At 44.1% G+C, this 14217-nt stretch overlaps 1 protein-coding gene across 1 annotated transcript in view; it reads right to left on the bottom strand.

The window, feature by feature from the left end:
- CUNH4orf19 (chromosome unknown C4orf19 homolog) overlaps positions 1 to 12768 on the bottom strand; it is a 65918-nt gene extending 53150 nt beyond the window's left edge. Inside the window, exon 1 of the mRNA XM_008701378.2 lies at positions 11799 to 12768. The gene's annotated coding sequence lies outside the window, so the exon portion shown is untranslated. The remainder of the gene's footprint in view (positions 1 to 11798) is intronic.
- Positions 12769 to 14217: the final 1449 nt, after the last annotated feature.

Here is a 14217-nt window from a genome sequence, read left to right on the forward strand (position 1 = left end):
CAGATTACCATAACAAATACAATAATAATAAAAAAAGTTTGAAACATATTTTGAAACAAAATATGACACAGAGACCCAAAGTGAGAAAATGCTGTTGGAAAAATGGTGCCAACAGACTTGCTCCACACAGGGTTGCCACAAACCTTCAGTCCGTAAAAAAACACATCATCTGCAATGTGCAGGAAGGAGAAGGACAGTAAAGCAAGGTGTGCCTGTAAATGTCTCTTAGATTGAGCACCAAGGATGTAACTGGTAACTTGGAAAAGGCAAGTTTTTTGCAGTAGTGAATCTGGAGGCTAGATGGTGGTTGGTTAACCAGGAGTAGGAGGTGAGGAAGAGGAAACACTAAGCCTAACAACTCTTAGGGGCACCTGGGTGGCTCAGTCGGTTGGGCATCTGTCTCCGGCTTGGGTTGTGATCTCCAAGTTCTGGGATCTCCCCGCATCAGGTTCCCTGCTCAGTGTGGAGTCTGCTTCTCCCTCTCCCTCTGCTCCTCCCCCACCTTGCTCAAGCTTGCTCTCTCTCTCAAATAAGTAAAATCTTAAAAAATATATTAGAAAAAACAACAACAACCCACCCCTTAGAAGGAAGTGGTCTGTGAATGGAAGGTGAGAGACGAAGGAAGTAGGATTAAGGGGAGGACTGCTGACGTTGGGAGAGCTTCCAGATTATCTGGGTATGTTGGCAGGAGACAGTTGGAAGGAAGGAGCAGAGGACAGAGGAAAGTGCGTAAGTATTAAGGTCCCTCAGCAGGTGGAGGGAAGAGCCAAGTATTAAGGAGCCTTAGGTGGGAGATGGGGGGCGGGACTACGGTGGACCTTCAGGGACTCAGTGTCTTCATCTTCGGCACCTTCCCGTCCTGCGGGGGCTAGACAGAGGGAAGGAACAGCTCCCAGCCTCTCTCGCAGGAGGCTTCCCCACAGACAGATTCAGACAACCCTCCACGAGACGAGAAAGTGGAAGGAAGTGAGGTGGGAGGCGCACCGACACCACTTCTGCTTTTCTCTGCCTTTTTCTGCCGGCCAGTCCTCAGTGGGCACGCTGGGTCTCTCTCTGGTCCTGCTGCAGCGTGCAGGTGCTTTGTTGCTACCAAAAGGCACGATGCCGGGCACTGTGTTTTGGCCGAGGCGGAGCCATCAGGCGTGGCGTGACTGTGTGGCCACCACCCGTGGCCGCTCACCGGCTACGACCCGCTCAGACAGCGTTCCACTGCTCATGTCTAGTCCGCCTCCTTTTTGATTGTGTAAAAGGAAGCAGGTTCCTGGAAGAGTCCGTTCTGGGGTGGCACTGTTTGTGTCATTGGGCTTGCTAGTCCAGGGATATGGCAGTAAGCAACCTGTTCCCTGGATGAGATTTCGTTTCGCCGGAAACAGCTAATGTAATTTCTGTTTTCTGCAAGTCAACTCTGGCAGCAAGGGACATCTATTCTTCTTTGAAAGAGGGAAGGAAGAGACGATGGGTGTAGATATAGATCAATGAGTTTTTTTGGTGACGGTCACCTCCTTGAATGTAGGAGTTTTTAAGCTGGGGTACGCAGCGCCCCAAGGGGTTCATGGATACAATTCAGGGCATCTGTGAACTTAAATGAGAAAAAGCTGCATTACTTCTTCACTAACCACTAACGAAAATTTGGCATTTTCTTCCATTCTGAAGGTAGGCATCAAACTACAGCCTCATGGGCAGTTCCCGTGACTTTGTCTCTAACAGAAATCACAGATGTTTGCGTATTACATTAAGAGCTGTTACAGATTTCAAAATACTGTTTATCCTCATAACTATCACAGTTATTAGACTTGCTGCTAGACCTTGTTCTTTAATGCATTTATAAAGAAGCACATATAACCATATCACAAGTTTTTAACCTCAGTAACTATATTTCTGTCACAATGTATTTTATTTTATGCATTTACAAGTATTATTCTGAGAAGGGGTCCACAGGCTTCAACAGACTGATAAAACAGCCCATAGCATAAGACATGTTAAGAAGCCTATTAAGAAGTCTTCTATTTTCCTTGTAAAGCAGGGTTTCTAAACCTCAGCACTATTGACATTTTTGGATGGATACTTCTTCCTTGCAGGGAACCAGTCTTTTGCATTGTAGGAATTTCAGCAGTCTTGTCCTGCTGGGGCCTGGCAGCATCCATCCTGACTATAAGACAATCAAAGACGTTGTCACTTAGGGGGCAAAAGGGACCGTGGCTAAGCACCGCTAACGTGAAGTAGGGTGAAGAGTGAGGGATGGAAGGTGACCGGGTCTGAGATCTGATCAGAGAGGTTTAAAATGGATGCAACAGAAGATGACAGAGAACTGCAGGGAAAGATGTAGTTAAGCAATGCTGAGGGACTAAGAGAATTCCGCAATTAGCCCATGGATAGAAGGAAGAGGTTCTCAATTTGCTTTTCTCTGCTTGACATACACGGTGAATAATATCCAAATGATGGAGAGTCTACTATCACTACAGTATTTGTGCAGTAGAGGCTACTTAAAAACGAGAGTTACCTACAATCCAAAGAACTGTCTCTCCCACCAATGCCCCATATACCAACATGTCTTAACACAGTGGTTGGGATATGCACCATCCACAAGCAAAAGGATGAGAACATCCAGAGTCTAAAAACAACTGTTATTGCCCCTTGTTCTGCTAGTGTATATGGAAAAGAATATTCTGGACTTGAAAGTATTGCGAGTTGCTACTCCGAGAAAATCTGAGCCCAGGAGGCATGGATATGAAGGATATGGAGCAACCTTATGATTCAGCAATCTGACTCCTAGATATTTACCCAAGAGAAAGGAAAACATATATATCCACATAAAGACTTGTCCCAGAGTGTTGACAGCAGCTTCGTTCATAATAGCCCCAGACTGGAAATGATTTCAATGTCCATCAACAGTATAATACACTGAAATACTATAAATGAAGTACTACTGAGCAATAAAAAAGAATACGCAGCATCATGAATGAAACTCAAAAACTGTGAGTAAAAGCAGCCTTCCACAAAAGAGGACTCGGGATTGTATGATTCATTTATTTGAAGTTTTGAGCAAACTAATCTCTGGTGATAAAAAAATCAGAAGAGTGTCTAACTCGATGTAGGTGGGGACAAGGACTGATTTTGAGGGGATAGGGGGACTTTCCTGGGGCGATATTAATGTTCTCCATATATCCTGATAGGGAGTTGGGGTACACGGTTGCACGCAGCTGCCCAAACTCACCAAATTTCACCCTTAGACTTGTGTGTTTCAATGTAACTGATACTAGAGGAACAAGTTGGGGAGAGGGAAAAGAAAAAAGAGAACCATAAATAAAAACTGAACTCATGGTTAACGAAATACATGCTGTAATGTTTGAAACGAATTGATGTCGGCAGTACCCTGAAATAGTTTAAACAATGCAGTTAAAAAAACGGGTTGGTGGACAGCGAGCTGGTTGAATGTGTGATAAAGATGTAAAATGTTAATGGCAGATTCTAGATGCTGAGCGTGGTTCGTGAGCCATTCTTCCAACTTCTCTGTAGCTTGAGTAATTTTCACACTGCGAAACGTGAACGTGTGTGGGTGAATCTCCTTTTGCCTTTTGAAGCATTCCATTCATCTATGGGCAAAGAAGTCTGCCTCAACACAAGCAAAGCATTTCGTCGGGTTCTTGCCCTAAGTTAATGAATGGGTCCTAAAATGCCACACGCATCAGCTCCATCCAGGGACAACCAGTGTCCACCGCCCCCACCATCTCTGGATCCCGGGAGCTCGTCCCAGGCACGGCGCTGATCACTTTACACGTTCTTGTCACGGAGAGAAATTAGCGGCTTTCTCGATTGTTTAACAAAAAGCTCTGGGCTGAGTCACATCTTCAGAAGTTCCAGACGGTCACAGACTAGAACAAGCAGATGTCCAAGAGGAAGATGACATCTGTGATGGTAGGTATTTTTAGGAGAACGTATTATTCAAATGTGTTGTGAAGCTACGGGGTGTGTGTGTATGTTTGGGTGTAAGGGGCTGAAGTGGGAGAAGGAAAATACATTTTAGAAAGAAGATACACACCGTAAGTCATAAAAAGGAACAGTAACTTGAACCCATAGGAATAAACCTGGTTCCTTTTCCCTTTTTTTCTGAAGCTCGTTTCCGACGCCGTAGGATCCTGTCACCTGGCAGAGCAGCGTGACAAAAGCTGCCTGGATTTGGCAACTCCAGCCCTTTTGTGGCTTTCCCTTCTCAATAAACCTTTGACAAAGGTCGGGTGTTTGAAAGGCTGGGTTTTTCCTTGTTGGGTCTAAGCGTTTCTTGCTCAGCAGAGTGATTCAGTGTCTCTGAGGGTCAATAAATAAGTGGTTTCACTGAAGCTTTTCGGAATCTAGTTCCCTCCAGGCTGTGCGGTGGCGTGCCTGGGATTGCTTTGGTTTTGTGTGAAACTAGTAAATAAACAATGTAACTACCAGGCTGCCCACACCCACGACTCCCGCCACCTGCAGAGCCACGCATGCGAGGACAGAGCAGGGACAGGATACCTTCACCTCCAACCAGGAGTCAGAGGCTTTGAGCTTCAACGGAGACGACAGCCAAAATGCCAAGGCACTAATGTGGCTGAAGCCAGGTTTGAACTAGGAAGATCTTAGGAGCGCTGGCACAGCGGGGATAGGACTAGCAAGAATCGATGAATTAGGTAAATACCTACTGGGAACAAAACAGGAAGCCAGCCTTGAACAAAGACACCTGAGTCTCTTTATGAACTTTATTCTGAACTATGGCGAGAGGCCACATTCAAACTTGATTCACGAAACAGCGCCCATTAGTACTGGCTATGTATGGGGGGAACATACCAGAATTGGGCCAGCTAGAGCTGTCCCGTGGTGAACAACTTCAGGGAAATCTGTTCTGTTTTTTTTTTCATGAACCCTCTGGTGCTGTCATCAAGGACAGAATGGTGGTTCTCTGGAAAGCCAGGCCAAACCATCCATTCTTGTCAAGCAGTCTATTCTTTTTTTTTTTTTTTTTTTTTTAGATTTTATTTATTTATTTGACAGAGATAGAGACAGCCAGCGAGAGAGGGAACACAAGCAGGGGGAGTGGGAGAGGAAGAAGCAGGCTTATAGCGGAGGAGCCTGATGTGGGGCTCGATCCCACAACGCTGGGATCACGCCCTGAGCCGAAGGCAGACGCTTAACCGCTGTGCCACCCAGGCGCCCCCAAGCAGTCTATTCTTGACTGACGTGTAAACCAAGCGTTTTCTGCCTGTCTTGTTGGAATAATACAAGGGATGCATTTCAGAAAAAACTCAATTAGTGATATCCAGGTTCCAGAAAGCGGCTGACAGACTTTGAGACTTAAGAGGACTGAGGGGGAAAAGGAATTTTGGCTCATTCCCTAACACAAACTGTCTATAATCAGCAAAGAAGCAGGCAGTTTTCATTGGTTCGTGATTCATCTGGGACTTAACTCCAATAAAGATGACGTGATGACATGTAAAAGCGTGGACGAAACTAGGTACACAGGAAAACTGAAGGTGACTTTGGTGGAGAATACAGAATATAAAATAGTATACAAGATAATAAAATCTTCACTTCTCGGCTGGATTTTAGGAGTTGCTGATCCAATACGTCTGTGTGGCCCCAGCGTGCTGGTGGGAAATAAGGGACTGGCTTACGTTTACAGGCAGAGTGTTCTGGTTTTGTTTTTTGTTTTTTAAAAGACAGAATCACCTGTCGGCATCATCACCTCAGCCATTCTCCCAGAAGAAACAGAAAAGTCGAACGATCTGCTTTCTGAGCAGAGAGAGAGCATCTCACAAACTGCTTGCCCCCATCTGCACCCCGCACCCCGCCTACAGGAGGCCTCCCCTCACGGATGCCCCACTACGGGCGGCGGGCACAGTGTGGCCGAGCAGATTGCTGCTCACCTGTGCCTGGCTGCTCTGTGTCCTCAAGGTGAAATGCTGGTCTCACCTGGTTAGAAGAAAAATCCAGAAAACTCCACTAATATCTATGTCTTCGGGATCCAAAATGGGGCTGATCGGAGGAATATTGAATGTTGCATTTTCCTTACTTGTTGTTGTTGTTGTTTTAATAGGATTGCTAACAGGCCTGAGTACAACAGTCTTGCCACTGCGTGGACTGGGGGTGCTGATGATGGAGACATTTCAGCATGACTCTTCCTGACACTGGAGCACCAGACTCTGGATGTGGTGTCAGCTGTGGAGGCTCAAAGGCAGGGCCAGCTCTAGAAGAGAACTTTCTGTCTCTGGCTGTTCTGGGCTCAACTCTCTCCCCACCCCCACCCCCACCCATTCATATGTTAAAGCTATAACCCTCAGAACCTCAGAACAGCAGTGCAGACTGCATTCAGGAAAGACCTTTAAAGAGGTAATTAGGGTAAACCGAGACAATTCTGGTGGGCCCTAGTCCAATCTGACTGGTGTCCTTATTAGAAGAGACCAGGGCACACAGACAGCACACAGACCCGAGGGATGAGCACCCCGAGAGCGTGCCCCCCTGCAAGTCAAGGAGAGAGGCCTCGGGAGCAGCAAAGCTGCCATCACCTTCATCTCAGACTTCTGGTCTCCAGAACTGTGAGAAAATAAATCTCTGTTGCTTAAGCCCCCTGGTCTGTGGCGTTTTGTTAGCGTAGCCTGAGCAGTCTAATAGAGGGGTTTCAAAAAAAACCCAAAAAACAAAAACAACAACAACAAAACAGCGCAAAGAATATTTGGAATTGTTCAAAGTAAAAGCCCACATTGGCTAACTCAGAGTTCCCAGGAAGTTTAGTAACTGTCCGCAGAAAAAGAGCAGGGGGATTCCAGGCTCACATGAACTTGGGACCTGCTGGTTTAGTTAGCCAGGTTTCTTTGCTGCAGGACTTCTCAGATGGGCTGATAAACACATGAGCACAATTCCTACAATTTGTGTGTCATCCTTGATACCTGTCTTTCCCTCACATTTTATTTCCAATCCATCACCAGTTCCTGATGACTGTATCTTTTTTTTAATAATATTTATTTTGTTATATTAGTCACCATACAGTACATCCCCAGTTCTTGATGCAACGTTCCATGATTCATTACTTGCATATAATACCCAGTGCACCATGCAATATGTGCCCTCCTTAATAGCCATCACTGGCCTATCCCAATCCCCCACCCCCTTCCCCTCTGAAGCCCTCAGTTTGTTTCCCAGAGTCCACAGTCTCTCATGGTTCATTCCCCCTTCTGTTTACCCCCTCTTCTTTCTTCCCTTCCTTCTCCTACCGATCTTCCTATTTCTTATGTTCCATAAATGAGTGAAACCATATGATAACTGGGTATTTACCCCAAAGATACAGACGTAGTGAAGAGAAGGGCCATATGCACCCCAATGTTCATAGCAGCAATGTCCACAATAGCTAAATCGTGGAAGGAGCCGAGATGCCCTTCAACAGATGACTGGATTAAGAAGTTGTGGTCCATATATACAATGGAATATTACTCAGCTATCAGAAAGAACGAGTTCTCAACATTTGCTACAACATGGACGGCACTGGAGGAGATAATGCTAAGTGAAATAAGTCAAGCAGAGAAAGACAACTATCATATGATTTCTCTCATCTATGGAACATAAGAACTAGGATGATCGGTAGGGGAAGAAAGCTGAACATTCTTTCATGTGTCTGTTAGCCATTTCTTTTTTTTTTTTTTTTTAGTGTCTGTTCATATCTTCTGCCCATTTTATGATTTGTTTATTTATTTCTTGTGTATTGAGTTTGAGAAGTTCTTTGTAGATCTTGGATACCAGTCCTTTATCTGTAGTGTCATTTGCAAATATATTCTCCCATTCCGTGGGCTGCCTCTTAGTTTTTTGGACTGTTTCCTTAGCTGTGCAGAAGCTTTTTATCTTGATGAAGTCCCACAAGTTCATTTTTTCTTTTGTTTCTCTTGCCTTTGGAGATGTGTCATGAAAAAAGTCACTGTGGCCGATGTTGTAGAGGTTGCAGCCTATGTTCTCCTCTAGCATTTTGATGGATTCCTGTCTCACATCGAGGTCTTTCATCCATTTGGAGTTTGTGTATGGTGTGAGAGAGTGCAAGTTTCATTCTTTTGCATGTAGCTGTCCAATTTTCCCAGCACCATTTATTGAAGAGACTGTCTTTTTTCCACTGTTTTGTCCTGCTTTGTCAAAGATTAGTTGCCCAAAGAGCCGAGGGTCCATTTCTGGGTTCTCTATTCTGTTCCATTGGTCTATGTGTCTGTTTTTGTGCCAGTACCATGCTGTCTTTGTGATCACAGCTTTGTAGTATAGCTTAAAATCCAGCAACGTGATGCCCCCAGTTTTGTTTTTCCTTTTCAACAATTCCTTGGAGATTCGGGGTCTTTTCTGGTTCCACACAAATTTAAGGGCTGTTTGTTCCAGTTCTTTGAAAAATGTCATTGGTATTTTGATCGGGATGGCATTGAAAGTGTAGATTGCTCTGGGTAGCATAGACATTTTAACTATGTTTATTCTTCCAATCCATGAGCATGGAATATTTTTCCATCTTTTTGTGTCTTCTTCAATGTCTTTCAAGTGTGATTTGTAGTTTCTAGAATATAGATCCATCTCTGGTTAAGTTAATTCCAAGATAACGTATGATTTTTGGTGCTATTGTAAATGGAATGGATTCCCTAATTTCTCTTTCTTCAGTCTCATTGTTCGTGTATAGAAATGCAACTTATTTCTGAGCATTGATTTTGTATCCCACCACATTACTGAATTGTTTTATAAGTTCTGGTAGTTTCGGGGTGGAGTCTTTTGGGTTTTCTATATAGAGTATCATGTCATCTGTGAAGAGAGACAGTTTGACTTCTTCTTTGCCGATTTGGATACCTTTTATCCCTTTTTGTTGTCTGATTGCTGTTGCAAGGACTTCTAGTACTACGTTGAATAATAATGGCGAGAGTGGGCATCCTTGTCGTGTTCCTAATTTTAAGGGAAAGGCTTTCAGCTTTTCTCCGTTGAGAATGATATTCGCTGTAGTTTTCATAGATGGTTTTTATGAAATTGAGGAATGTACCCTCTATCCCTACAGTCTGAAGGATTTTAATCAGGAAAGGATGCTGTATTTTGTCAAATGCTTTTTCTGCATCAATTGAGAGGATCATATGATTTTTGAATTTTTCTTTCTGGATAAAATCTAAGATACTGATAGATTTGCGAATGTTGAACCACCCTTGCATTCCAGGGATGAATCCCACTTGGTCTTGATGGATAATCCTTTTAATCTGATGACGGTATCTTTGAAATACTTCTTGAACTCGTTCACGTCTCTCTACTGAACTGCCACTGAGACCCAGACCAAACGTACCGTCTCTCGCTTAGTCCTGCTGCAAAACCTTTCTGGTGGGTGTGCCCACACCAGAGGGTACTCTCCAACCCGTCCTGCACAAATACCACCAGAACAGTCTCTGCCAAGCACAGGCTGGGTCATGCCAGCTCCCTGATTTTTCAAAGACATTTTAGGAGCTTCCCATTACTCCCAAGACTAGAAGACAATATTCCTACTCCTATCTTCAAGCTTGTCTTGAACCATCTCCTGTCCCATCTTCACTGATCTTCTTTTAGACCCACATTATTATTTCACTCCTGCCTGCTAAAGAGCTTTTGCTCCTGCTGTAGCTTCTTCCTGGTTAATTCCCCTTATCTTCCTTGAGAAGTTTCTTTCCCTTCCCTTCCTTACTGGGTCAAATCCCTCCACTACTGAGTCACGTTGCACTTATTACTACTGAATGCTTACATTGATTGATTATCTGATTAATACCTGAACTTCCCTTTTCCAGACGACAAACTCTGAGTTTGTAGAACATCTTTTGTGAAATAGCCAGTTAATTTGTTGATGAAGGTCTGGGAAGGACACATCTAAAACTCAATGGGAAGAACTTTTATGAAGAAAGTAAGTGAGCAGGGTTACAAAGAAAGGTTTGGGGTCCTTAGAAACATGCAGTTGGGGTCCCTGGGTGGCTCAGTTGGTTAAGTGTCCAACTCTTGATTTTGGCTCAGGTCATGATCTCAGGGTTGTGGGATCGAGCCCCAGGACAGATGGGCCCCACGCTGGGTGTGGAGTCCACTTGAGATTTTCTCTCTCTCTCTTTCTCCCTATGCCCCTCTCCCCTGCTCATGTGTGCACTCTCTCTCTCTAAATAAATCTTAAAAAAAAAAAAATACACATTTATTTGCTGAAATTTAGCACCCTTTGAGATGAACCACCCATTTGAGAAGTTGAATATAGAGAGGATGTTATATTGGGCAAAGTTCTGGAGATACACATGGGTGTGTAACTTTTTTTTTTAATAACAGAAGATCTGTGTTTGGAACATACACATATCATGTAATTAACCAAACATTTGTACCCAGAACTCTTGCATTCAATAAGATGAAGAACTCAAAAAAAAAAAAAAAAAAAAAGGGCCAGGTCTTGAACGGACTCTTCCCAACTGACGTAGACCGGCCATGAACAGAACTATCCATCCCAGTGACACTGGTGCCATAGAGGGACCAAACGCATGCCTGAGCCTAAAAGGCCTTTGAAGTGGGACCAAGAGTCCAACAGGAGAAGTGTGTCGTAACTACTCCTGGCGGAAAAGAAAACAGGCCAAAAGGTCCTTCGGTTTACCAGACCCCAATGATGCAGTTTCTCACATCTCCCAGGTGTAGCCAACATGTAAGCCTCATGATACCGAAAATGGGCGGACACTCCCTGGGAGTGTAGCTTTTTGTTTTTAAATGTTTGATTCTAAAGTGTTTCCAATTTGTGGAAACCATGAAAGACAGGGACAAGGAACAGCCGCCTCCCCGTTAAGCAACCTGCCTCATGTTTTGATTTTGCTCCAAAAAAGCTGCTCTTTACTGCTTTATGGTGGACAGGGTGATTCTGATTGAGCCTTCAGAAAGACAGGAAGGACTGAGAAATTCGCTCACCAGTGCCCACACTGCGGGAAGGCCACCCATGCCTCCTGGCAAATAATTCCTCAAGAAATATTTAAGGCTCGACCTTCCATAAAGTGCCGTGGGAGATAAAAAGACATTTATGAGACATACTTTGAGAAAAAATTTACAACCACATGAGAAAATAAAACACTTTCATGTAAAAGAATAACCAGCAATGAAAATAATGGATAAGCCTTGACGGAGGGAGATGTGGAAAGTGCTGAGGGAGTTAAGAGAAGATTGTTTCTAGTTAGGTTTCTTTGTGGAAATGGGTTCCCTACAGAAAGTTGCACACTTTACCATCAGTTCATTTCCTTGTACTAAAAGGCCAACTCAGGATAGTCATTTTATAAGGCAAGTTACCAATAAGTATTTCTACTGTGAACAAACAGAAGCGTAAGAGGGCCGACTCCTTATCTGAAAAATATTTACAATCATTTTAGCTCTGGACTAGAAGGGCAATTCAAAGCTTGGGGAAGTTATTTGTTCCCTTACGGGCTAACCTTAGTTTGGTGGACTTAAGCCAAATAATCCTTTTTTTTTTTTTTTTTTGCCTTGACAAAGAATGAGCTACTATATTCACCTGACATATTAGATCAGCCCCACGCCATGAGACTGCTCTGGGGAGGGCGTGATTCTCAGCGCCTCCCAGGCCTGGAGATCTGGGCAGCATCTCCCTTAGAGCCCATTATTTCCAAGAGGTCTGCATCTAGGGCTTCGAGAGAAGCCCTGCATCAGGCCCCATGCCCAGCACAGAGCCCCATGTGGGGCTCGATCTCACGACTCCTGAGATCACGACCTGAGCTGAAACCAAGAGTCAGATGCTCAACAGATGGAGCCACCAAGCCCCCCCCCCCCCCGCCCCCATGTTTAACCTTTTCAGGAACTGCCGGGCTGGTTGCCAAAGTGGATGCTTCATTTCACATTCCCACCAGCGACGTGTGAAGGTTCCAATTTCTCCATATCCTTGCAAACACTTGTTCTTGCCCATCTTTTTGATGGTGGCCGTTCTCACGAGTGGCTATTACAAAGCGATACACTTCATTATTTTTCACATATATCTTCAGGAATGGTTTTCCGATTACAGAAGTCAAACAAATTAACAAGCATGATTTCTTCATGTGCGTGCGCTGACTTGATTCCCAGCTTCTAGGCCAACCATCATACCATCTACGTGTTGGCACAAATATTTTCCCCAATTTTACAAAGAGATGGAGGCTCAGATGCTGAGAGGCTCTAAAGCTGGCACTTGAACCCAGGAGCGTCTAAAAGCTTCTGCTTTTCCCCACTGTGTTACCCTGTTGTAACGGCTACTGTGTGCGTATAGAAACACATGAAGATTAAATGGGAAATGAAGTGAACTTTGCGAATTTACATTATCTAGTAATGAAGAGTAAGATGTTGAAGGGGCATAGCTTTTGGGTTACAGAAACAGGCACCATGTTATCTGTTGAGAGATTAAGGAATACAGCAGTGATTTCTGTGGCCACAGAGAAATTTAAAGAAGACTCAGGATGAAGGAGTCTCACATCAGTTTGGATAAACTAGTGTCTTTATCGCCCCATCTGGAGAATGAGGACATTAATCATCCTCAGGTTATGGTCATAAGTAGCATCAAAATATGTGGTAAATGTTCAGCTTCTGGTCTGTGCACTTGAGAGAATGAGGCCAGTTTCTCCTGAACTCCTATGTTATCTGAATGCAGCAGTATACCTTATTTTGGTTTTGTGGTTATTTTCCACCTCACATAAAACAGTTCCTTTCTTTTATTCTTTATAGTTGAGGAAAAATTATTTTGCTCTAATTAAAATTGAGTTTTGGCTACCATCATGAGCACTTCTAGAAATTAAAATTCCTCATGCTCTAGTTAAACATTATTAGAAAAAAGTGCCCATCACTATAATCCCTTCTCTAGAAATCTATTCTGTGGCACTACGCATGTGATTATGATATCTTTATCTAGACTCTTTTCAGTTTTCAAGTTTGCAAATGTGACTCAAATAGAAGAATTCAAGGGAACTGATCTTTGTAAACACTGGTAAAGGCGGCATAGTTTTATCCATAGTTTCCTGAAGAGAACCAGACGAAAGTTCCCCAACTTCAAGAATCTTAACAAAAGGAGCACACTAGCTTGGGGTGGGACAGAGTTAATTCAGGAATGAGAGCTACAGACTAGAATGCTCATTATTTAAAAAATACGTGTATTTTGAGCAAAAATCCTGATTGTCTCAATTTTCAGCTTGCACCTGGCAGCCTGAATTTGGAGGGTTTATTCTCCCAAGGGGTGATGGGGTGGGGCTCTGGGTGGGGTGGCTGCAGATAAGATAGCAGTTCTAGTTTGATCACTCTAATGAATTGTGTGCTGGGGGTGACAAAGGAGCCTTGTTTCTACCGACTGTACAAAGGAGAGGGAAGGAGGAAATGTTACAAGGATGATTCCTCAATTTTTTTTTTTAAAGATTTTATTTATTTATTTATTTGACAGAGACAGCCAGCAAGAGAGGGAACACAAGCAGGGGGAGTGGGAGAGGAAGAAGCAGGCTCCCAGCGGAGGAGCCTGATGTGGGGGCTCGATCCCAGAACGCCGGGATCACGCCCTGAGCTGAAGGCAGATGCTTAACGACTGTGCCACCCAGGCGCCCCTGATTCCTCAATTTTTATTTCTTAAAAGGTGCTCTTGTGGTGGCATGTCCTCCAAACCCCACGTCTGGTGTCCACTTTGAGTGAAACGCATCTTTCTTGGCCAGGCAGTGGATGGAAAGATCAAGAAGGATTTTTCCTAAACCAGCAGAAGGTCAAGTAGGGAAGCGGGGAGAACAGATTCTGCTGAGGTATCTCCGGTAAGTGACTGTATTGAACTTTGAAATCATTAAGCTTTGGCGTTGTGATCTGTCTAAAAAGGTGAAGTGAGTTCTTTTATAAGGAAATGACAAAATATCTGCTAATGATTATAAACGAGTTTAGTGTCATTCAACCTTCACAGGCCCATCAGTAATGCCACTGCATTAACAGTCAGTCAGAGCCATCCGGCTGGTGTGCAAGCGTCTGCCCTGAGGTGAGGTGGCAAACACCGAGGAAGGAGTCTGCGGGCTAAGGGTGTGGGCTCTGCGGTCACACAGGACTTGACTGAGTGCCGGCTCTGTCACACCGCGCAACTTGCTTAACGTCCCTGCGCCACCCCTTTAAGTTAGAGGATGTATATACATCCCTGAGAGTGCCTGGCACGTAGGAGGTGCTCAGTACGTGGGAGCTATTCTGCTCGCCTGCCAAAGAGATCTGAACTACTATCAGCAT

The sequence above is a fragment of the Ursus maritimus genome, unplaced genomic scaffold, assembly GCF_017311325.1.
Source record: "Ursus maritimus isolate PB19 unplaced genomic scaffold, ASM1731132v1 scaffold_8, whole genome shotgun sequence".
Classification (NCBI taxonomy): domain Eukaryota; kingdom Metazoa; phylum Chordata; class Mammalia; order Carnivora; family Ursidae; genus Ursus; species Ursus maritimus.